The following is a 24192-nucleotide window of genomic DNA, read 5'->3' as shown; positions in this document are numbered from 1 at the left end:
AGTTTGGCGCTGGTGGTCGGTTTGCATCTTGTCAACTTCCCTGCTATTTTGTCCCTTGTCCTCTTCCTCCCAAGCCAGCCACCCCACCCAGCAGGTTGCTTCTGAAGGTAATTTCCCCATGCTTGACATGACTTTTCTTGTGTGACTTTTTGTGTGCAGACTGAGCCTTTCGCTGCTCTGGATGACCCAGCTCAACCCCGCCATGATGTTTCCTACTGACTACCACATCCTGCAGGAGTGGACTCTTGACTGCAAAGAAGAGTCACTCTTCTGAAATACCTTCCTTTCCCATTTACATTGGGGCAATAACACAAACAACCCTCTGCACTATCATTTTCATCCGAAATAAAGGAGAAAATGTGATTACGAATGGTAAATACGCTTACCTTTGCCAAGAACAGATCGAGTGCAATGATTAGCTGCTTTCTAATTCATTTCAGTTTGATAGCCCTGCATAATCTATGCTCAGCCTAGGACATTGATTTCCACAGTGCTCCATAATGTGTTTTGCTACTTTTAAAAGAGATTACCAATAATACCCACAGAGATAACAGATAATACAGTGATTTTGATGAGAAGGAGTTGTCTTTGGAAATCATTGTGTTCCTTCACACCTCAGTTGTGTGACTAAAGTTGGCTTAAGAGACCTGCAACAGTGAATCTGTTTCACCCTCCTCACCCCCCTAATTGATTGATTAATTAATTGTGCGGTATTGTGGTTTACTAGGAGAATGATTGATGGTCTCCAGACAGAGATTACTGACTTCTGTATAGTTATTCAATTTGTCTGCCCTGGGATTTCACTGAGTGGAATACAGTCCAATACCAGCAGAGACTTGCGTACTCAGATAATCTTTCACTGTTGATGCCAGAAGAAACTACGGAATGATTTAGAGGCATGCAATAATAAAATAAGGATTTACATTGTTTCTATGGGAAGGAAATGTTCTCCATAGACAGCCTTGGAAAAAGAAAGATTGTTAACTACAATGTATCCTTCTATGCAATGGGATTATGATTTATAGCCATCAAAACCCAACAGACGGATACAAAAGGAAATGGCCTTAACTAACAAAATATATATCCTCAAACCACAGCAAACATAGAAATGGAAGAAGCAATTCTAAACAATATCTAAAGCCCAAATGTGCTTTCTCTGCAGTAAAATGTGCAATTTGATGCAGAGGTTATTCATTAGTTTTGATGCACATTGTACATTCTATCATCAGTAAAGACTTATATGGGCTGGAGGAACATATTTGGGTTTAAGATAGTATTTTATATGTACATATTATTAGGTGCTTGGCTGTTACCTGCCATTTTTACACCCTCGTTATATGTTCTGTCTGAATTTGTATATATTTCTTCCTGTATATTAAATGCTAGTCTGTGAGTTAGCATAATTTAAAGGCATGTCATCACACACTGAGGAAAACGAAATTTGCAGTTTTCCATGGGAAGGAAATGTTGTCCATAGCCTTGGACATGATATAATGATTTCTAGCTACAGTTTATCCACCTGTACATTCTGCACCAACTGCAGCTTCCGGATCAAGTGGGAGGGAAGCCCCACATGAAATACAGACTTGAAGTAACAAATGCATGAACTATTGTGGCCAAGAGTTCCCAGTCCAGATATGGTTGCAATTTGGGTACAAATTGTTTTTGGTGAAAGGCAAATGTTTGTACCACAACTAATTTAAATTTAATTTGACCTTGAGTCATAAAGGGGGGGGGAGTGTTACAATAAGTGCTCTTATTGTAAGTTGTGGCAACACATTGTGCCACAACTTAGCATTTTAAAAACAATGCAGCTGGGTTGGACCCCACACACCTTTGCTTTTTGCCAAGACAGCCAAACCATACCACTTTCAATAATGCACTAAATAATCTCTGATGTTTTAAAACTTTTACAGGGTGTCAAGTATTGAAGTCAGAATGAGCCTTTTATTTTACATCCTCTGAATGCGGGACAAATTAAGGAATTGAATGCACAGCAAAACACACCCTGAAACAGTGCCTGTTCTTGATAACAACATGATTTGCTGTTTGCACAAATGTACTGGTGCTGTGGGTTAAACCACTGAGCCTAGGGCTTGCCAATCAGAAGTTTGGCAGTTCGAATCCCTGCGACGGGGTGAGCGCCCGTTGCTCAGTCCCTGCTCCTGCCAACCTAGCAGTTCAAATCCCCGCGATGGGGTGAGCTCCCGTTGCTCAGTCCCTGCTCCTGCCAACCTAGCAGTTTGAAAGCACGTCAAAGTGCAAGTAGATAAATAGGTACCGCTCTGGCGGGAAGGTAAATGGCATTTCCATGCGCTGCTCTGGTTTGCCAGAAGCAGCTTAGTCATGCTGGCCACATGACCCGAAAGCTGTACGCCGGCTCCCTTGGCCAATAAAGCAAGATGAGCGCTGCAACCCCAGAGTCAGCCACGACTAGACCTAATGGTCAGGGGTCCCTTTACCTTTACTGTTAAAAACCCCCCAATTAACCTCTGCTTAAAAATCTCCAATGAAGAACTTGTTGCATTCCAAGTGGAAAGGTGGTGGACTCTCCTTCCTTGGAGGTTTTTGAGTAGAGGATGGATGGCCATCTGTCATGGATGCTTTCCGTGAGGTTCCTGCATTGCTGGGGGTTAGACTAGATGACCCTTGGGACTCTCCCAACCCTAAAATTCTATGGTTAGATGATTCAATGGAAGTTATCTCTCAGATGGACCTGCTCACCTCCATTACATTCCAGAAAGACAAAGCAAGCATGCCCTTAACTTACCTAGTCTCTCAGTACCGATCCTGAAAACTCCTTAAATCAGTCATTGTGTGGGGGTGGAAAATGTGCCATTTGCATCATTTCTAAGTCACGTCAACTAGCTGCACGATGCCAGGAGATTGTTCTTCCTCCCCCTTCCCTCTTTGCCACCCCCAAGGGAAAGGATTCTCAAGTAGAAAGTTTCCTTCCATTTTTCATTGGGAGAAGAAAGCGGAAGAGATACAAATGGAAATGAAAAATAACCCTTGACTTTAATGCCATTCATTGCTCTCTCTCTCTTTATCTCTTGGAATATCTGGAAGTGGGTGATTGCATTTCTGTACTCCATCCCGAGAAGATGCTATTTAGTTCTGCCACTGTTTACTTGCAAAGCAAAAGGAGAACTCCAGTGATTATGGGCCGAAGCCATCTAGCGCAAGACTGAGCTGTGGGCAGTCAGGAAGATAAATATTTCCCTTTTCACTTAGCTTTAAAATGGGAAAGAAAATTAGTTCCAGATGATTTTAAAGAGCAAATTGGAAATATGTCACAGTTGGTTCCCAAGGGCTTCTGGGACCGCTTTATAACAGTGGCTTATTATACTGTGGGCTAGCACAGTGTGGATATTGTTTCATTTTGAATATGTGGGTTCAGGGTGCTTTCTCAGGACAAATTGCAGGATTTTAAAATGAGATCTCATTCTGATGAGGGGGTGTATTAAAGGCTGGCCTAGGGTAAAGGTGTGTGGGGGGGGGAAATTAATTTGATTCCTGTTTTAACTCGAGCCTTCCAAATTCAGTTACCCGACGAATAGGTACACCAAAACACACTTACCGATTGTTGAAATTCCCACTTCTCTGAATTATGTGATGCAATTCTGCAAACAAAGGGTGTTTTTTAAAAAATAAAAAATACATTGGAGAGAATAATATATGCCACTATATTATCTTATGGGGAAATTGCTTGCAAAAATAAGTCTACTGGGCAAAACTGTGTGCAAAACAAAAAATGTATATTTTAGGAGACAAGTGCAGGAAAGTACATGTAAATTTTCAGGTGGTTTTTTTAAAAGAAAAAAGAAAAATTCACAAAATAACAAGGAAATGGGAGAGCTGAACCTACGGCTGGAAAATGAGAAACTGAAATTGACAGATTCATTCATCCCCAGCCACAGGTTGCCAGTTTTGCAACCAGCCACTGCAGGTTTGATCTGAAGGTACCACAAATATACTTCACAGAATGGAATGTGACAGACTTACTACATCTGGAATTCTTTTGCTTCCTGTGCCATCCAGGGAAAGAATAATTTATGAGCAAGAGAATAACATTCAGTATACACAGTGAGTTCCTCTGCCACAATAAATGTGTATTTGCATTTAGTTTGCAAGTGTTGTTGCTGTTGTTGTTCAAATGCCAATAGCATCCACTGTGGTTTATGAGTGTGTGTGATAGTTATTAAGGCTTCAGCAGGCAAGTAGGGGAATTTTAACCCTTCCCTCACCTGCATACACTTGATTCAGTGCTGTCCAATTCAGTATTCAGGTGAGTTTGTGGGGAGCTAAGAGCATGGGGCATCATGTAGAGTTAGGAGAAGTAGCAAAATAAGGAGTGCTGAGGGGAAAGGTACATAATCAGAGCAAATACTAGTGTGAGCCACGGAGTCGGGCTTGGGAAGAGCACAGAACCCAGGATAGGCAGTTATCCCCTACATACCTATTTGCAAGTTTATTTATCTTAGTAGCTGTCTTTTTACAATGGTATTTGCCTTTCAACGGTTATATTCTTCCTGATGGTTTTACCTGCTGCAAGCTTTCAGGAACACAGCAGGTTAACACTCCAAATAGGTCAATATGCAAGCAGAGAGAGAGAGAGAAAGAGAGAATGTAATCTGAAGCTTCTTCTTGATTATCAGAATTCTAAATAACCCAACTTTTGAGGAGCACACGGAGAACTCAATAATTTATTTGCTGCTTTGCTTCCTCAACAGAGCATTTCTTTTTTTATATATAAAAAAGGGGAAAAAAAACATTAAGGGCTGTCAATGCATTTCAAAAGCTGTTCCTTTTCATGGACTCCCTTGCCAGAGACACGTCTGCTTCATCTAACCGTCTGTACATGTTGAGGTTTAATTACTTGCTGGAAAGTTCACACACCACATCAGGAATCTAGAGCTTGTGCTCATTATTTAAAAGTCTACCAAAAATTCCTAAACTTCCTGGTTGAACAACAGTGAGAGCATTGCAGAGGGTTGGTTTCTGTTTCCCTCACTGAGCAGCTGCTGCTAGTCACAGGACTATGTTTTCATTCCACAGTCCAGATACTGTTGGATTCCCACGGGAAAGGGAGACGGGATGTGACGTTTACTGGTTTCCTGTTTCCTTTGTACTGTCGTTTCTTTGTGGAGTTGCTCTCTGCTTCTCACAGAGACAAGATGTATATTTGTATGCTCTCAGCATAGCTTAGTAATAAAGCTGAGCAATGTAGCCATACCTGCCTCATCCTTTCGTTGCGGACTCTGGGTTATACTCTGCTGGGCTCAGGCCAAGATGAGCCGTATCAGCTTGAAGGACCGGAGCTGAATTTAACTAACAGACAACCCTCGGGTACCTTCCAGCTCTTCAGTTCTTTTTTTAAAATAATTTTTATTAATTTTAACATATGAATTATAATACATACCACAAAACTTCACCACATATACAATCTTTTTATGGACTCCCATCAGCACCTCTGATGATTCCCCATTTTAGCCACTTCTTATGCATTTCTTAAATTCATATTGCCTTTAATTATTTTAACTAATCATCCTCCCCTTTATCCATTTTTGCAATAGTTCCAATAATTCACCTCACAAAACTTCTTGCAAACCTACAAACATAGTTTGATCATCACTATTACTTTTCAAATAGTCTGTAAATTTACACCAGTCTTCTGTGAATTTCTGGTCCCGCAGATTTCGAATCCTTCCTGTTAGTTTGTCTAATTTTGCATAGTCCATTAATTTCATCCTCCATTCTTCTTTTGTCGGTAATTCTTCTTGCTTCCAAAACAAACAAACAAACAAAAACAAAAAATCCAGCTCTTCAGTTCTATGATTCTGTAAACTTAAAAAGAAGTATTCAATCTAGGATCAATTCACTCTGTTATCTTTTGGACAGATTTCAAAACCAAGCTGATGACTTGACATCAATTTGGTCAACCAGGAGGAACAAATCTACTCTGCCCTCAAAGTTAACTAGCCAGGCTCACATTGTTACCACACAGGTGGGCAAGCAAATACTAAATGTTAGACAACTCACATGAGGAGGAGGGACAGAGACATTTTTCCTGGCTGAAGATACCTGTTGTTGTGGCTAGCATCATCAGCTACCATGCACAATCTACTGCAGCCAACACAACAACCCATTATAGAGCTTGAAGGAACATTGTAAAAGAATTGTGTGGATTTGCCCTTATCTTGACCAGCTGTCTGTAGAGGTTTAATTCATGTATTTCAGCACAAGATGGATTACTGTAATATGCTTCCAGCTGATCCCTTGGAGGTGAATGTTGGTAAAGTATGAGCAAAATGTTGCTGTCAATGAGTTGACGTTTGCAAAATGCAATGCAGGTGATTGTGTCAGTTTCATACTGACTGTCGGTTGCTGGCTGAAAAGAATATGAAATTAGGGTTGTCACAATCAGGCTAGCAAAAAGAACTGGGAGATAATGATACAAATCCTGAGCAGCCCATGTCTCCCAGTCCTTATTGTATGTCTGTCTGTTTGCTGTATAGTCAAACTTATTGACTCAACAAACACCGTTTGTACTGGGGAAGGGAAGATCAGCATGTTTCCAGTATATGCTTCTTTCACATCTATTTATTCCCAAGTCTCTTCCGTACTGTTGTCATGATTGATGGGAATGCCCACCACAATGAATAAGTCATGGCCTAAGTAAGGGGTGTGTGTCAGTAGTTTCAGCCACACAGAAAGACCAAGCCAAGGCAGATCAGTACCCTGGAGAGGTACCTAGGTGTGGGTTTTAGAACCATAGTTACTGAGCCTGCAACAGAGGTGGAACATGCAAGATGTCTTCAGCAGTGTCTTTGAGACCTGGTTTATCTTTATAGCCTGGGCTAGTTATTCACCTAGACCAGGCACCCCCAAACTCAGCCCTCCAGCTGTTTGGGGACTACAACTCCCACCATCCCTGACCACTGGTCCTGTTAGCTAGGGATGATGGGAGTTGTAGTCCCAAAACAGCTGGAGGGCTGAGTTTGGGGATGCCTGACCTAGACTAAAGGTCCCATGCTCTGAATGATGCATCTGGTCAGTTAAAGGGCCAGTGCTTCCCTCTGCAGCTGTTGGCTTCTTCTAGGCCCTTGGGTTTCAAGCTGTGGGGACGTCTCCTTGAGCAGTTTAGCTGCCCAGCAATTCAACACTAACTATACCACACCTCTCTATGTAAAAAAGTAATTTCTCAACCATCTGTCATATTTAAGAGTCCCAGCAACAGGTGGACTCAAGGATGGGGTTGAATGTACACAGCTGAAGAAGCTGAATTATGCAGATAAGAGCAGGTTTGATTACCCATAGCTGAGGACACCAGGACATCACCCACCAGGGTGTAGGATCACAGCAATTTATGAGGCACAGGTACAGTCCCTGATAAATAGGGACAATTTGGGCATAGGTAAAACAGTGGTTTTATAGACGGAAGTTTGTTGAATGTGTATCTATTCAAGTGAATTGTATTATTATGAATTGGGGAGGAAAGAAGAAGGTATGAGTGTATGTGTATGTGCTTTCCTTTCATTCTATTCTAGTCTTTCTTTTAAAAGAACACCTATTTACTTGCAAGTCATATTTTATTTACCTGTATTCAGAAGCGTCAAGGGAGGGGGAGCAGAAGAGAAAGGTATAAAAGCTTCAAAAGCTATGTCAAAGAAAGATGAATGCCCAATTTGTCTGAGAAATGCAATACCCTTTGATGTAAGATAAAAGACAGTGATTTTTCATTTACTTTGTTAATTATAAATACAATAGGCAGAGGAGACGGAAGTTTTTAATTATTTTGTTTCTTCAAGAAGCATGTGGTGCACGTCTTTTAAAAATGCATTCTCTGAAGTGCATTGAAATCCTTTTGGCAAGCAGGCTCTAATATAGTCATCAGAAAAAGACGGAGTTTTTCTTTGGAGTGCCCTGTTTTAACAAAGAGGGATGGCAAACCATCTAGACCTATTTTACCATCACACCAGAATGAAGACTTGAGTCAAACAATATTATGAGAAAACAGGTTATATTTATTAAAATATAATAAATTGGAGGATCTGCAAATCAACTTAATTAAACCAAATTAAATACTGGTACATCCAGGCAGGTGAATAGTAATAAATAGCTGCATCAGCAGAAGTAGAATGTCCCAATCAAGGGAAGTCATAACAATCACTCTGGTTGTTTTGCCTTGGTCTGGCCACATCTGGAATACTGTGTCCAGTTCTGGGTGCCACAACTGAAGAAGGATATTGACAAGCTGGAATGTGTGCAGAGAAGGGTGACCAAGATGACTGAGGGTGTGGAAACCAAGCTGTAGGAGGAATGGTTGAAGGAGATAGCTATGTTTAACCTGGAAAAGAGGAGACTGAGAGAAGATATGGTATCTAAAGGACTGTCTCATGGAAGATGAAGCAATCTTGTTTTCTCCTTCTCTAGAACCAATGGCTTCAAGTTACAAGAACAAAACAACAGGAAAGTTGTTGAGCCAAAAATTTTGATTTTCCAATGGACTTCCAGGACAAAGCACCACATTTCAGAAATTCCCCCCAGATGTCAATTCCGCCTTTAAATCCTGGTAGTGTCTGGGAAAATCCGGACGTATGGCAGCCCTAGCTTTCTGACAGTAAGAGTTGTCTGACAGTGGAACCGACTCCCTCGGGAGGTGGTGGATTCTCCTTCCTTGGAGGTTTTTAAGCAGAGGTTGGATAGCCATCTGTCTTTGATGCTTTAGTTGTGATTCCTTTATTACAGTAGGTTGGACTTGATGATTCTTGGGGTCTTTTTGAACTCTACAATTCTATGATTTCATGACTTATTCCCTTGCTTATTCTCTGCCTTTACCGTTCTCTGTTGTGTTAGCCCTGAGGGCCATTTTTAGTGGCGTTTTTAGGTATACTTTTTCACCACCTCCAAACTAGGACAATTACTTAAATACAGTGAATATTCTGGCTCCTCCACACACACCTTCTTTGGTTCAAATAGTCAAAGCTTCTAACGGAATAATTCTCCCACATTGTTCTTATGGGAAATGGCATCAACAAAGCAGAAATGCACTGAGGTTTCAAGCATATATTTCCATAGAGATGTCTGAAGCTTTTAGCACACAGTGGCAACCTCTCTGTAGCCTTTGTGTCTAATATTTCTGCCATGAAGGATCACCTAATTGAGTATGTTTCTGTTCAAAGAATGGAAGAGAAAAAGGAACACGAACAAATCAAAGACTGGAGTTGTAACTCACCAAGATCAGAGCATCAGACACAAAGATCGATGGGAATTTTGAATATTTTTCAGTCTCATTCTGCTTTTCTGATGTTCACAGAAAGCAAGTATTACGTGCTGCATGCAAGTTTAAAATGAAACCCCTAGAGAGAAAAATCCTAGGTATTTTGTTTGTATTTAGAAAACGGAGCAGTGCTGGGGAGGTATCCAATAGATCTGCATAATTTCTCATAAGTATTAAAAGAAAAAAATATTTATTTTCCTTAAAAGCTACCATGCTTTCCTTTAGCATTTATCACATATTTCAGATATGCACAAAATGTGTCCAGTTAGGAAACTGAAACATCCACACTTCTTCCCTTGGGATGTAGAAGAAAACCAATTCATTTTTTCTTGCATTTTGATAAGAATCTTGTTTGCAATTTGTGAACCAATATGGGAACTGAAACACAGCCACCCTTTGAAATTCATGCTCTCCAAATTTTGTGGCACAGCTCTCCAACCAACCAATGCGTACAAAAATGGACACATTAGGAGAAACTACTTTAAAAATATACATATTAGTCTAAACTGCATACAATAAAAAAACATACATTTGGATAATTTTGCGGCCAAATGCTGAATTGAAATTGGCAGATTTGCCCATCTGCATTTCTCCCACCCACATGTATAACTGCTGGCTCCAGAAGCAGGAATCGTAGGAAAAGGTATGTTGCTTCTGCTCTTGTGACATGACTATTTTCTCCTGGGAGAACTATTTCCAGCAATGAAAAATAGGCAGTCCAAGAAGAGACAAGTAAGTTTGAGCCAAGGGCCAGCTTGTACAATACATAGGCTCCATATCTATCTGTGCCTTTCTGTATAAGAGGGAGGTGGGTTTTTCCTTGGAAGAGAAATTAAAGCAACACACAAATTGCCAGTGCAGGATTCCTGATCCAAGCTGGGACCATTGCAAGGGTGGCAGCAGGTGGTGATTTCTTTTTCTGTAATATTTTCTGTAATATTTATATGGCACCTGATTGTGAAAAAGAAACTGCAAATAAGTTTGCCATTTTTTTAAATTTTTTTTTGCACCCGTAATTTCACCAGGAACCCTGGAAATATGAATTGCGGGGCATTTCCTTTACAAAATGAAATCTGTTCACTTTTAACTCATTTAAGCCAATCCCACATTTTCAAATCCATGTTTTCCACCTTGGAAAGAGGTGGCTGAGATTCTTCTGCTTGCTGTGTGAGAAGGTGCACCTGACTTCCCATGCTGAGCACGTTTCTCTCTTCCACACCTTTAAGTTTCTCTTGAAGTTGCATCAGGATATGCTCTTTCACTTTATTAAAACTCTGGTTATCATTTGCTTCTTGCTAAAAAAAAAAAAATGTGGTTAAATCCCACTTCCCCCATGCTAGGGTCTCAGTCTAGGCTGGCTTCCTATCTAGGATCGACACACATTGTCAATTTAGGTTTTGAAACAGCAACCCTGCACTTAAGAGTACAGATCACCTAGTAAGGCCCTCAGAAATGACACAGGCTTCTAAAGGGGATCAAGGGGTAAGCCAGGTCAGGATCTGTTAACCCTGTAAGGAACGGAGGACAGGAAATCTCATTCAGCTTCCTGAAGCCTGCTTCACTCTCACTGAAACCTTTTTTGGTGAGATGGAGAGGGCTTCAAAAATGCTTAGCAAAATGTTTCCCAGACAGCCCCACCTTTTTCACATGCACAAGCAAGCAAGCAAACACACTTCTGTTGCACCCCAGACAGAGAAATGGGCACAATGAACAAACTGAAACAGAATTCTTAAAAAAAAGAAAAAATCTAGCAAAATAGATCCTTTCATTTTTTCCCTCTTGTTGTTTCTTAAGAAAAGGTACTGGGGGGCGGGGAGAGGTTATTTTCATCACTGCAATGCAAGATCCTGATTAGAATTCATAGTGAGTTTTAGTTCTTATCTTTCTGAAATATATGTAAGCATAAATGCCTAGAGTCCCAGTCTCTTTCTTCCCTCCCCAGTTTCTTATGTATTTCTGCCTTGTGAGATATTGGGGGTAGGGTAGAATCATAGAATCATAGAATCATAGAATCATAGAGTTGGAAGAGACCACAAGGGCCATCGAGTCCAACCCCCTGCCAAGCAGGAAACACCATCAGAGCACTCCTGACATATGGTTGTCAAGCCTCTGCTTAAAGACCTCCAAAGAAGGAGACTCCACCACACTCCTTGGCAGCAAATTCCACTGTCGGGGCATGCAGTCTTCTGAGCCTGAATGAGAACAGCCCAGGGAAAGCCATTTGCACAGCAGTGACTGGCTTCACCATTGTGTCTATCCCTGTGTCATCAGCAGGAATTTTTTGTTTCATATAACAATGGTAGCTGGCAGCAGCGATTGCTGCAAAGCAAGTTAGCACCATGTTAACAAAGAGGAGGAGTGGGCGGACTGTGTTTAGAAAGCACAGGCCAGACACACAGAGAAAAGAACCTCGTGTTTCAGCATTGCTCGGGTGCAGAAGGTCAGAATCCTTTCAGGCAATGTCAAGGCTATATTTGGGAAGCATTTAATCATTTTAAAGTTTTGATTAGGCTCACTGAACACCAAATCTGCCTCACTGCTGAATTGCAAGCTTGACTAACACCCAAGTCAACATAGCAATAAATTAGCAGAGTCAATACAAAAGGAAATGTGTGTGTCATTGTTTGAAGGCTTGAGAGAGAGGACAAAGCTTGGATGCTGAGCGTACCGGAATGTGTTGCAAATGAGAGGAGAATGAACAACGCAACTCTTGGTTGTGTGATGGATCTGTGATGTGGAATTGCACAAAGTTCAGCCCAAATGATTGGAAAATTAGTGAGATGAGCTCACTGGGTAGCAAACAAAAAAGATGCAGTGAATTTGATTATCGCTGCTGGAAGAGAAAGAGAGCAACCCCAGCAAACTGTGTTGCATACCATGGCAATTTCCCAAGGAGCCTCCTGATATCCACTTTATTTTAGAAGGCTCCTTCTAACAATGGCATTCATTTAACCAGAGCTTTTACAGTGCTGTCCAACTTCAGATAGTAAATGAAATTGACCAGAAAGTGCACTTCATTGCATTTTCCTTTAAATGCATGAATCATTTCATTCCATTATCTCTGTACAAGTCAGGACTCAAGCCTACTGCAGCTCTTAACTTGAAGAAGGAGGAGGCAGTGATTTGGGCTGTATGACACTCCATAGCCCTGGTTGAAGGATGGATCAGGCTCAACAGCCAAGGGAGTTTCCTGATCCCATAAATGCTTATGGATTTGCTCAGTTGTTTGAAAAACAAAGGGATATGCTCTTGAATCTGAATTCAGACAAGGCAGCTTGTGGCACCTAACAAATGTAATCATGAGACTGATGACTTTCCATTTATATGACCAGATCTGTTTCACTCCAGTGTAACAATCTCCAGAGGTGTGGCCATGTTAGTCTGTGTTGTGGCAAACAGAACAAAGGTTCTTGTGGTGCCTGGGAGATTAACAAATTTATTCATGAGATTGATGGATTTCTATTTCATACAGCTAAATCTTCTGAGGATTACACGCCATGCATCTGATGAAGTGGACGCTAACTGATGAAAGCTTCTGCCTTCATAAATTAGTTAGCGCTTAAGGTGCCACAAGATTCTTTGTTAACTTTCATGAAATAATTCCAATGAAGCTTTCTCCTTTTCAGCCTTGGAAAGCAAAAGAAACTGTTGCTCCCTCTGTTCTCTCCTGGGTCTTTCCACTCTGCTGCTGGAACGGGCTCCTAGGTGTTCCTCGATGTCAGCTCAATTTGCCATCCTCAGATTACATCCTTGGATCACTTCCAGTAAAACCCTTTCAACCTGAGAAGCTACTTAGAAAACTGTGAAGGAGAGAAATTCTTCCCGAGAAGCAGTTGCTCCTTAATTTTTCATAGACATTGTGATCTCAGCCGATATGGTTAAGTAATTAATATCAACTTTGCTCAAATGTATATTTCTCTAAAGCTCAGGTGACTTACTGCAATCTCAAATGCATGGGATCGACTTGGGGGGGGGGGGGAACCTTGAGGTCAATGATAGAAAAATTATTGTGTTGATTCACAGAGCCCTAAACCTCCTGGGGTCAGTGAAGGTACTTCACCTTTGGCTGAAGTGACCTGAAATGAAATAAGCCAGTATGCCATCGTGGTTAGAGTCTTGGCCCAAGACCTGAGGTATCAGAGTTCAAATCTCCACTCAGTCCACTCACAGTCTCTTGGCTTAATCTACCTCATAGGGTTGCTGTGGTGATAAAATGAGGAGGAGGAGTATATGCACCACCTTGAGTGCCTTGGAGGAAAGGTGGGATATAAATATAAAAATCACTAAATAAATGACACTGAGGTAGGCTCAGGGTCAACCTTTCTGAAAGAGCATTCCAAAACCTGGGAACAGACACCAAGAAGACCATTTCTGCAGTAGCTACTAGAGATAGATGAAAGCCAGTTTCAGTTTATCTCGGTTTCTCATTTTTCCATTCTTAAGTTCAGCACACCCACACACAAGTACACAAGTTCAGTTCTCTACATTTCTGCATCAGTCTGAGCTTATTTTTTAAAAGAAAACTCTTGTGAAAATTTGTCAGCATCTCTCTTCATAGTCATTCTTGTTGTTGTAAGCAATTTCCCCTTGAGCAATGCATTTTTAAACACTGTTTTTTGCCAAGAAATGCATTTTAGGTGTGCTTTCCCCCTAATATGTGGGTTTTTGTACGCAATTTGGTTGGAGACCTGAATGGGATAGATAGGTGCACTTCAGTGCGGCGTAGATTATTTTGGGAACTGAATGTCCTTCAGTTGACATGGTCCCAAGCTGTGAAAAGAAGTTAAGCAGTGGAGGCTGGTCCATTAAGGCCCCTCACCAACCTCAGTCTGTGTCCCCAACCAGCCCCCACCTGCCTGCCTGCCTGCTTGCTTCCTGGCATCCAGTGAGTTTTGTCTTCCTTGGTTTCATTCTTGCCCTTGTAGAACTCAGCAGGGAAGAGGGTGGGAGCAAAGCTGCCTCTGTCTGTCATTGGCTCTCGTTCCACCCATGGGACCACCCTGCCTTCCACCCCACCACTCCCAATGGACACCAGCCACCACTGATGTTAAGATAAAGTGAATATTCTGAGTTGACCCTGGAAATTGGCAGGGAGTCAGTGGACCTGGTGAAGAATGAGTGTAATGTACTTATAATGCTCAGGCTTAGTTGGACTGTTGCTGCTGTCTGTGGATCATTTACCCCCTTTGTTTATCCTCTGACTTTATTTCTCCATAATAAAATAAACACAATTTAAAAATATCACTGGATGAATGCTAAATGAGCTTTGATTACTCTAGGGAAATTTATTTGGGGTGCAGTGGCTTGAAGTAGGATATTACATCTTCTTAACACTGCCACCAACTTTGGCCCCAAGTCAAAACGCTAAGATGAAATTTGGAAATTCCTGCTTACGTGAAATTTCAAAGGTAAGTGAACATTTCAATAAAATAAGCAACATTACTCTGGATAAAGCATAGAAACCCTGTCTCTGGAGACATTTCACAAGTTAAACTTCTTGCAGTATTTTTTTTTTAAGTTAATATTTCATTCACAGGTTCAGCAAAGTGAACCATTAAAAGTGAAACAAACTTAGTTGAGCAACAAATTAAAATGTGCCTCAAGCAGCCGACACATTTCTTTTTTAACTCCCATCTGTCGAGTGTTAGCTTCTGAGGTATGTGGCAGGAAAAAAGAAGAGAAAAGAAGATAAAGAAAAAGAAAGAAAAAAGACAATATTTGTTCACTCACGGCACTTCCCTCTGTTGTGTGGTTGTCAATCCTATTAATAGGCAGTGGCTCTGTGAATATATAGAGTTGTAGTCAATCAACCTTTCCTCAGAGTAGACCCACTGAAATTAATAAACCCAAGTTAGTCATGTCTGTTAATCAAAGCTGGTCCATGCTGAGTAAAATGTAGTTGAATACAACTCATAGGATTTTTACTCAGAGCAGATCCTTTGAAATTAATAGGCACAAGTAGCTTGGATGTATTCATTTTAAGAAGTATACTCAGTAAAATTTAGTTGAGTCTGACCCATAGTGCATGGCTATGGAACACCTGCTGACCCACCCTTCCTAGTCTGTTAATTAAATGAGGATAGAGGGGGAATTTGATTTTGTTCACATAAAATTTTGCATTTCCTGAAACATATAATGCAGTGTCCTGCTATGGGCCACACACCCTTTCTCCTAATCTAGGGTATCCTAATGTCCTACTTTACAGAGGACAGCTATCTATATGAAGGTGTCCTGTGTTTGAAGAGCTGTCTGATCCAAGCCCAGTTTATAAAGATAAAGAGCCATCAGAAGAAAGAGCAGCAAGAGCCTTGACATCGCCCACTGTTAGCACCCGACAGTAGAATGATCAGGCAGACAGAGGTCATTTGATCAGACCTTTCTCCACTATGGTGAGATGCATCATCTTCTGTCAGGAGTCCAGGTTCCCAGCATGATTACACAGTAAGTGTGGGTAATTAAAAAGGAGGCTTTATTGCAAAAACAAACAGATAGCTCCGGATGGCTCTGACAAAGCCTCTGGCATCATTGCCCAAGATGACCCTTCTGAAGACTTCTTCTGGCGTCTACAGAAGATATTGAACTTATGACCTTTATGTCTCTTGTTTTGCTTCCTCTCTAGCAGCCCTCCCATTCACCGACTCTTCAGACTTAGTGGATCAGCTCCAACTTCTTCCTGTTCTGAGAGGCTGTCTCTGAATCTATTCGCTCCTATTTGTGCTTCCGGACAGCTTTGGCTGTGTTCTATCCTGCTCTCAGCTACTGCCTTATCAGCCTGCCTGTCAAGGTCAGGAAGAGCTGAAGTCTGCAGCTGTAGGCTCTCCCCTGCCTGACTAACATCTAAGCCTTTCTGTTCCTGGCTGCTTTCTGCAGTTGGCTGCAAACCTTTGCTTGGAGCTGGCTCATTATTTCTTATTGAAGCATTTCCTTTTTCAGGGAGTCATGTGTAAGATGGGCCAACCTTCTTGTGCCATTATGTGTCTGGAGAAGGAAAATTGGAGGAATGTCCACACAAGCATTTCCTGTTCCTTTCAAGAAACAAAATTCAGGAACCTGCAATGCCCATCCATCATTCTGGGGATCATATTGGCAGTTAAGGAATATTTGTGACCTTAAGGATCATCTAGTACAGCTTTCTTCAATGCAGGAATCTCACCTATGACAGATGGCCATCCACCCTCTGCTTAGAAACCTCAAAAGAAGCAGAGTCCACCACCCTCTGAGGGAGTCTGTTCCACAGTTGAGCAGCTCTTACTGACAGAAAGTTATTCCTGATTTTTACTCAGAATCTCCTTTCCTGTCACTTGAAGCCATTGATTCAAGTTGAGGTCCTACTCTCCAGAGTGGAAGAAAACAAGCTTGCTCCATCTTCCATGTGAAAGCCCTTGAGATATTTGAAGATGGCTGTCATATCTCCTCTCAGTTTCCTCTTTTCCAGGCTAAACATACCCAACTCCCTCAGCTGTTCCTCAGGCTTGGTTTCCAGACCATGATCAGCTTGGTTGACCTCCTCCGTACAAATTTGTCTGCTTATGAGTGAGCAAGCAAGCACCCAGGTCTGTCTTCTATCCGTTACGCTGTCATCTGCTTATCCAGTTAGCACATGATGAGTGCACCTCTGACCACGTGCAGAGCATGTGTCCTGCCCAACATGAATCAAGCTGGAGAAAAGCTCATTGGCCACTTCTGGAGCAACCACTGCCATCCCCACTGTAACTCCCTTCCTTACATGAGCAGCAAAGGCCATGCAACGCTTGGAGCCAGAGACCTCACCTGCCACTTGTTTCTTCCAGGCTGGGGTGACTCTCCAAAGGAGAGAGAAGAACCCCAGGGTAGGGACATTAGAGGAAGTGGGATGGCAGTGCAGACATTTGCCCCCTATGATAAAATCTGCAGCACTGGCACTGAGCCAGCCTTTTTCTCCTTGGGTTGCCTCAGATAAAAATATATCTGATACTGGGACCACCACCCCAGACTTGTACGTCAGGCACATGGTCAATATATGTATGCATGCATGTTCACAGATGTGTGTACATAAACCTATTTTGTGTGATAAAGCTATTTTTCCTGTACTCATTCCCCCACTTCCCTTTCTTGGTGTTACACATGAGTCAAATGCCTGAAGAGGACTCCTATTTATCCTGATTCTTTAACTTTCTCTGTGTACAACTAGGGAAAACCTTGATCAAATAAATATGTCTTGAATAGAATTTTCTATGCTTGGAAGGGAAAGAGATGGAGGGAGAGCAATGTACACGGCTTTTTCAGACCTACTGGCTGTACTGAAATATTTAAAAAATACCTCAATAATTAATAGGGAGGCTGAGACACAGAGGAGATTCGCAACACAAATAAATTATATACAATACTTGATTCGAGATAAAACTTAATTTTGTTGGAAAAGATCTATCTGAGCTTGAGTAGTTCAACAAATATTTAATTTAACTTCTGCTCCCTTTGTTATATCAGAGCTGGCTGTGAAGCAAAATTGGAATTGAAGCTCAGCATTAAAAAAAAAAAAGGCGATAAAATATATATGATAGCCTGCTATCTATAAATACATTCCTTCTTCTAAAGAAAATGATTACATTTACTCATGAAGAAGATAGGCCGGGAATGAAAAGACGCAACAGCATTTTATTTTTAATGGTGTACATAAACATATTCATCAACCCAATCCTTAGATAGCACTTTCGCATTTGTATTTTGAATCTTCTCAGCAACCAGGCTTAGCTTAGCAAAATGCAACCCCACCAAAGCTTTGTCTTTTTATGATTCTCAGCTAAAGTTTTTCCCTCCCTAATTAAATACTTTATAGCAGACCAAATGTTGCATTTGTGGAAAAGACAGTGTACAATAAAAGACCGACAAAGCTTGAGTTGTGCTTTATTTTACTTCTTACAAGGTAGCCTTGATCTGTCTCTATATTCATAATGTGGCTTTAAAAAATATATATTTGCAGTTGCAGTTATTTGGGCCTCAAGCTCAGCCCTCCATGGGCATTCAGGGTTGCTAACAATATTTTGAAATCCAAGCCAAGCATGAATTGCAGAAATATTTCCCGATAGAACTGCCCAGTTAACTCTCAGCCACCAGAATTTGTCTGCTTGTCTTTCTACTTACTTGAAAGATTACACCCTCAACTTTTCAGCTCTAAAAACGGGTGATGAATTACATGGGTAAAATTAATTACTTATCAAAATGCTAAGATCAATTTAGTAACAATTAAAAAGAAATGAAAAAGTCAACAGATTCAAACAAGCAAAAGAAGAATAAGAGAAATAAAGAACATCAATCAAACAGAAAAAAACTTAAAAGTTTCTGAAAAGGAAAGAAGAAAAGAAAAGAAAAATCTTTAAGACCCATTTAGGATTTTAAAGATGAAAACCAGCACTTTGGAAATGGATCAGTAGCTTGCATAACAATGACTTTATATGCTTCAAAAACCTGGTGTAAGCTGACATTTCCAAAGTCTACAAAAGCAGCTCTAGGCAGAACATGTCACAGCAATCTGGTCTCCCATTTTGCCAGCACCTCTCTGGTCTAAGTAGGTAGCGTTGGCCACTTTTGGCCCCATGAATTCTTGCCCAGAAACTTCTGTTGAAGCACAGTCTCTGGACCCTTCAAGGAATGACACGTCTCTCAGTGGAGCTCATGCTAGTCATCCATATTGAACGTTAGCTTTATTTAATGCTCAGTCTGAGATTCCATATTGCTATGGCAGATTTCTTGCATCAGCAGGTGTGGGTGGGTGGGTGTACTAGATGGTTTTCAACATCCCTTCCAACTCATTGATTCTATGAAGTAACAGGTGAGCCTTCTGCCAATGTATCTCTGCCGTGAACCCTCTATGGAGCTCTCCAGGGTACTACTTGCATCATGAGCTCCTGCTTGCCTTGCTTTTCTTTAATTTACCTTGCTTTGGACCAATAATTTGCCATGCCTGCTTGCTTGCTTGACCCTTTGCTAAATTCTCACACTTTGCTCAGAAGCCTCACACTGCTGTGATAATTGTTTGTCATATAAAATAATGACACCCTCAGCTAATCATGACATCATAGAAGGACATTTCATAGGGCCCTAGATGCTGTGATCTCATTAGATCGATGTTGTTAAAATGTAGCTATTCTTCTAATTTCTTTTTCACAATTGAATCGTGTTGCTATTCAGCTTTCTTGGACATCTCCAGCTCAAAGTATTAGACATTGATTTATATCCAGGAAATCTGGAGTCCAGCTCAGATTGCAGCATGGCCTAAGACTTAAATTCACAGTATGCTAACCCTTTGCACATACAACACTTGATTCAGAAAGGGAATCCAAGTGTGCTTTGTCCTTACTGGATTTGAGAATGCATCTTCCTTTCTGGATTGACCAAAAAAGTTGAACTACTTGCAAGAAAAATCACTCCAGATTCACAAAGTGTTGGTCATTGACCAGCCCTGCAGCGATCCATTTCAAGTATTATGATATTGTATTTGTATTTAGAATATTTGTCAGTTGTATATGTTGCACAGTGATTTATACACTGCCATTTTACTAAATAATTGTTTAAAGGAGTATAACTCTGGGACAGGAATAGGGGTATCCTAACAACTCTTAGCATCCTTAACAAACTACAGTTCCCAGAATTCTTTGGGGGAAGCCATGACTCTTTAAAGTTCTTTAAATGGTGTGAATGGTGTGAATATGGCCAGTATGCTCATCTTCTATAGTAGCAAGGAAGCAAAGCCCAAACATGATTTCACAAGTCTTCTGTCAAGCAACATAAGCTATTGGGGTTTGTTGGTCCTTTCTGCATTTAGCAAAAAGTTGCAGTTTTATTTAAATTAGCATTTGACAAAGTAAGTTTTCACAAATAAACTCAGCACCTTCAAAACCAACTTCCCCTCCCTCCCCACCTGTACACATCTATTTTGCAAAAGTCTGTCATCATGGATTAAAATACAAAGTTTGCCTCCTAGGCTAAAATTAGCATATCATTTTAAATGTCTGGCATTCAAGTCTGAAAAAGAACAGGCCATTTATTTCAATATTATTGCCCTGTCCCTTTAGAAGGGGCATCCATTATGGCCAATTACTGGTTAATTGGGGCTCATAATTCAAACACTCGCTGCTTAGAAATTGAGAAATCATTGTATTTGATTCCACTGCTGTCTGTGAGATCTCAAAACCCTTTAATCAGGAAATAAGTCACATTTGTAATGTGAATTCTATTTTTGCTAGTTTAGCAACAATGATGCAGTAAATCAGCAGCAGTAAAATTAAGCTGTGCAAGAAGCATGGAGCTCATGTGATGTTGAAGTTGCTTGTAATGCAAATAGCTAAACATGATGAAGCAAGAAATGCAAGATATTAGCCCTCCTTAGACATTTCAATTATGTAAGCACAATTATGTAAGCACATATGGGGCTAGAGGCATGGACACACTAGGTCCATTCCCCTCTCTGCCATCTCTGTTGGCTTCTAATTCATGGTAGGTGATCTTGTGAAGCAGGGAGCCTCCTCTGCTTCTGAAAGCTCCCCGTGCATATTGGAACCTTGATATTCCAGGGGTCTAAAACACACATGAGACTCCACAAACACAGGAATCCCCTCACTTCAGAAGATCACCTATCAAAAATTGGAAGGAGAGGTGAGGGGAGCTAGTTTGCTCATGTATGCACAGGTAGCATCTGAAGAGGGTGTTAGAGACATAAAATGCTATGACTGGATGCACTGTATGTAAAATGCTATGCAGAGAGCATTGCATTAGACATGAGTTTTGTTTGTAGCAAATGCTTTTTCCAGTAAAGCTTTGTGGTGGAGAGCAAATTCATTTCTACTCTGCGCAAGTTCCAGATCAAGGATTCCATTCCAGCATCTCTAAGATAGGTTGAGTATGGTTTTTTTGGGAGGGGGGGGTTGAGTTGAATGTTCTGGATTTCTCCTTTGCTTCATCTTTCTCTCAAGAACATGTGAGCGTGCATCAGAATTGGAATTGTTCTTAAGAGGTTGTTATTCTTTTGTAACTTGTTTGCCTTCAGAAGGAGGGATGAGATATTTATTTATTTATTTATTTATTTATTTATTTATTAATTATCAGTAAATAAGGTCATTGGAAGAACACGTTGTTTCAGGCCCGTGGCTCATCTAGTCCAGCAACCTGTTTGCACAGTAGGCAGATGCCTATGGGAAACCTGACTGTAACAATACTCTCCCTTCCTGTGGCTTCTGATAACTGATATTCAGAAGCATTGCTGGTTCCAACAGAGGAGGTAGAACCTCGTCATCAAGGTTAGAAGCCGATATCCACCCTCCTTTATCTTAAGCTCATTATACTAGACCTCCGGTGTGGGGTAGGTGAGAAAAAGACTTCACCCTCATCTTTCTGACAGCTCTCTGAGGATTTGAAGAGTACTCAGTCTTCCCGTCTCAAGGCTAAGTTCCTTCAGCCTTTCTTCATAGGACTTTTCTGACAATTTTTGTTGTTCTCTATTCCAGCATGAGCTCCATCTCATATATAGATGAATGGCTAGAGCTTTGCCCTCTAAAATCAGTGGGAAATTCTTTGCTGCCTTTGAGGCACCAATCTAAGTTCTCTTTGGCTTTGTCGCTTGATGAAGTTCCACATTCAGAGTGTGGAGACAAAGAGCCACCTTCAAGTATTGTGCTGGGGAAATCAAACCCATCAATGAGGCCGAGGGCAACAACTAATTTTTAAGCTTCACTCCGGGAGAGCATTTACTGCATTGCTGTGCACTTTGTGGCCATAATTAGAAGTCAAATTAGCTGGAAGATGCTCAGGTGTTACGGCAATCTCTGCAGAGAAATAAACTAGATGAGGACAGAACAGAGCCAAGAAGTAAGGAAATTACATTCACGGTTTTCTAAATGCAGGTAATAAAAATGGTTCATGCCAGGTTTCAGAGAAGGAGTATGGGCATGGCACAGGGAGAGAGGGATGGAGGAATTGAGAGAGAGAGAGAGAGAGAGAGAGAGAGAGAGAGGGAATGAACTGCATGCACAGCTAGAGCATTACTTGTATATTGCTTTGCAGCTGTTGCTTCTGCCAATCAAATGCGTTCCTTTTTAAAATTTAAACCACCATAGCTCATCTCTTCAGCAATGGGAATTGTTGCAGAGAAAGTGAGATCAGAACTTATACTATGTGCATGATTCTGTTCCCGGCATATGAGCATACCGTACTTTGGATCTATGTGCTGGTCAGGTTTTTGTGGTATCACCAGGGATTGCCCATACACTAGCAAGCACATCGCTACAACCACGAAAGAGCAAGAAACATTTTAAATATGAAAAGTAAGATAAGGAAGCAGTTGAATTCTGAACCTAGTTGCACATGCTGCACTGCCAGGAACTCCTACAATCATAGCGTTGGGAGAGACTTAAAAGTTGATTTCGATGAGGTGTGTGTTGGGGGGCAGCGGCAAATATGTTTGTGTCTTCCGTATCTTTTAAAAACCCACCACCCATCTTGAATTCCCTTTGCCTCGAGCATTTCTCATAACAGGATTCCACTTCATTCTTTCTTAACTTATTGGAATCAGCTGCCTGGGCATGTGATACAGCTACCTATACTTGTTTTTAAAAGTTTATTAATCCTTTATCGTTGTTTTTAATTATGATGGTTTGGTGCATATTAGTTTTTAACTGGTTTGCAAATTTAAGCTGTGCTTTATCTACAATTTTACTTGCCCACCTCTTGGGCAATCCAATGTAAGGCTGGAGTAAGCTCTAAATTCTTTTCTCTCTCTCCTTTACTTCATACTGTGGAGTTTTCAAGAGCATTCGACACCATTTGTCAACAATGCTGCAGAGAAGGAGAAAAGCCCATAGGGCTCCCTCACCAGGACTAAATCTTTAGACAGGCAGTTTACTGAAGCTCAATTTAAAAACACGATTCCTCTGGATTATTGTCATGACTGTGGGCTGTTCTCAGGGCAAGTGGAATAACAACTTTCAACAACTTTACTTTAACTGATATATTTCTGCAGAACCATTCTTTAAGGAAGTCAGCAAGCAGGTTGAATTCTCCAATCAACCTAGTCTCCTATGTGGAAAAGAAAAGAATCATGAATGAAAAAACGATGGTAAAGAGCCGGCAAGATGCCATTCTGTTGGTTTTATTTTTGTTTTGTTTGTTTTTTAATGCACTTGGCAGCAGCCCGTCATTCATTTTTCATCCCTGTCTATTTGTTACATCAACAATTCTTTTGAATGGAAGGAGATTTGGCACAACACACACACACGATAGCTGCTGGGCTCTTGATGCATTCAGGAATCATTGCTCATCTTCTTCTTCATCTTAACGTGACACAAAGGGGCTGTCAAGGTTCCCCTAATAAATTAGGACTCTTGGTGATCTATGGCAGGAAGTTGTGGAAATGCATTAATATTAAAATCTGTGTCATCTAGGAAAAGTAACCACTGAAAAAGTTGTCAGTTTAATTACTCACCTGAAAAGCAAGGCCAAAGAAAAACACTGAATATTTGTCAGCGGGCAAGTGTCTACGAGGAGAGAATTTTTTAAAGCCTAAGTGGCTTAAATGGAAAACTTGACTGCAGTAATTTTGCATTCAGATGAGGCCAAGCCACCCCAGTTCATAAAAGCATAGAGTTGCAGGCTATGCAATAGGAAACAGTAACACAGGAAGCTGCCTTAGCAATTATTTGCCAGTCATTCAATTGGTCCAGCTAGCTCAGTATTGTTTACATTGACTGGGAGTGGTTGTCCAAGGTTTTAGGCAGGGGCTTCTCCCTCCCTGGAGATGCTGGGGATTGAATCTGTGACCTTGCTGTACCACTGAGCTACAGCCCTTGCAGAGCTAGGCTGGGCACCCAACAGATGGCTGTCCAGCCTATGCTTGAAGACCCCCAATAAGGAAGTTCCTACCACCCCTCTTGGCAATTGGC

The sequence above is a fragment of the Podarcis filfolensis genome, assembly GCF_964270895.1.
Source record: "Podarcis filfolensis genome assembly, chromosome: 6".
NCBI classification, from domain to species: domain Eukaryota; kingdom Metazoa; phylum Chordata; class Lepidosauria; order Squamata; family Lacertidae; genus Podarcis; species Podarcis filfolensis.
Note: the sequence above shows the minus strand (reverse complement) of the source record.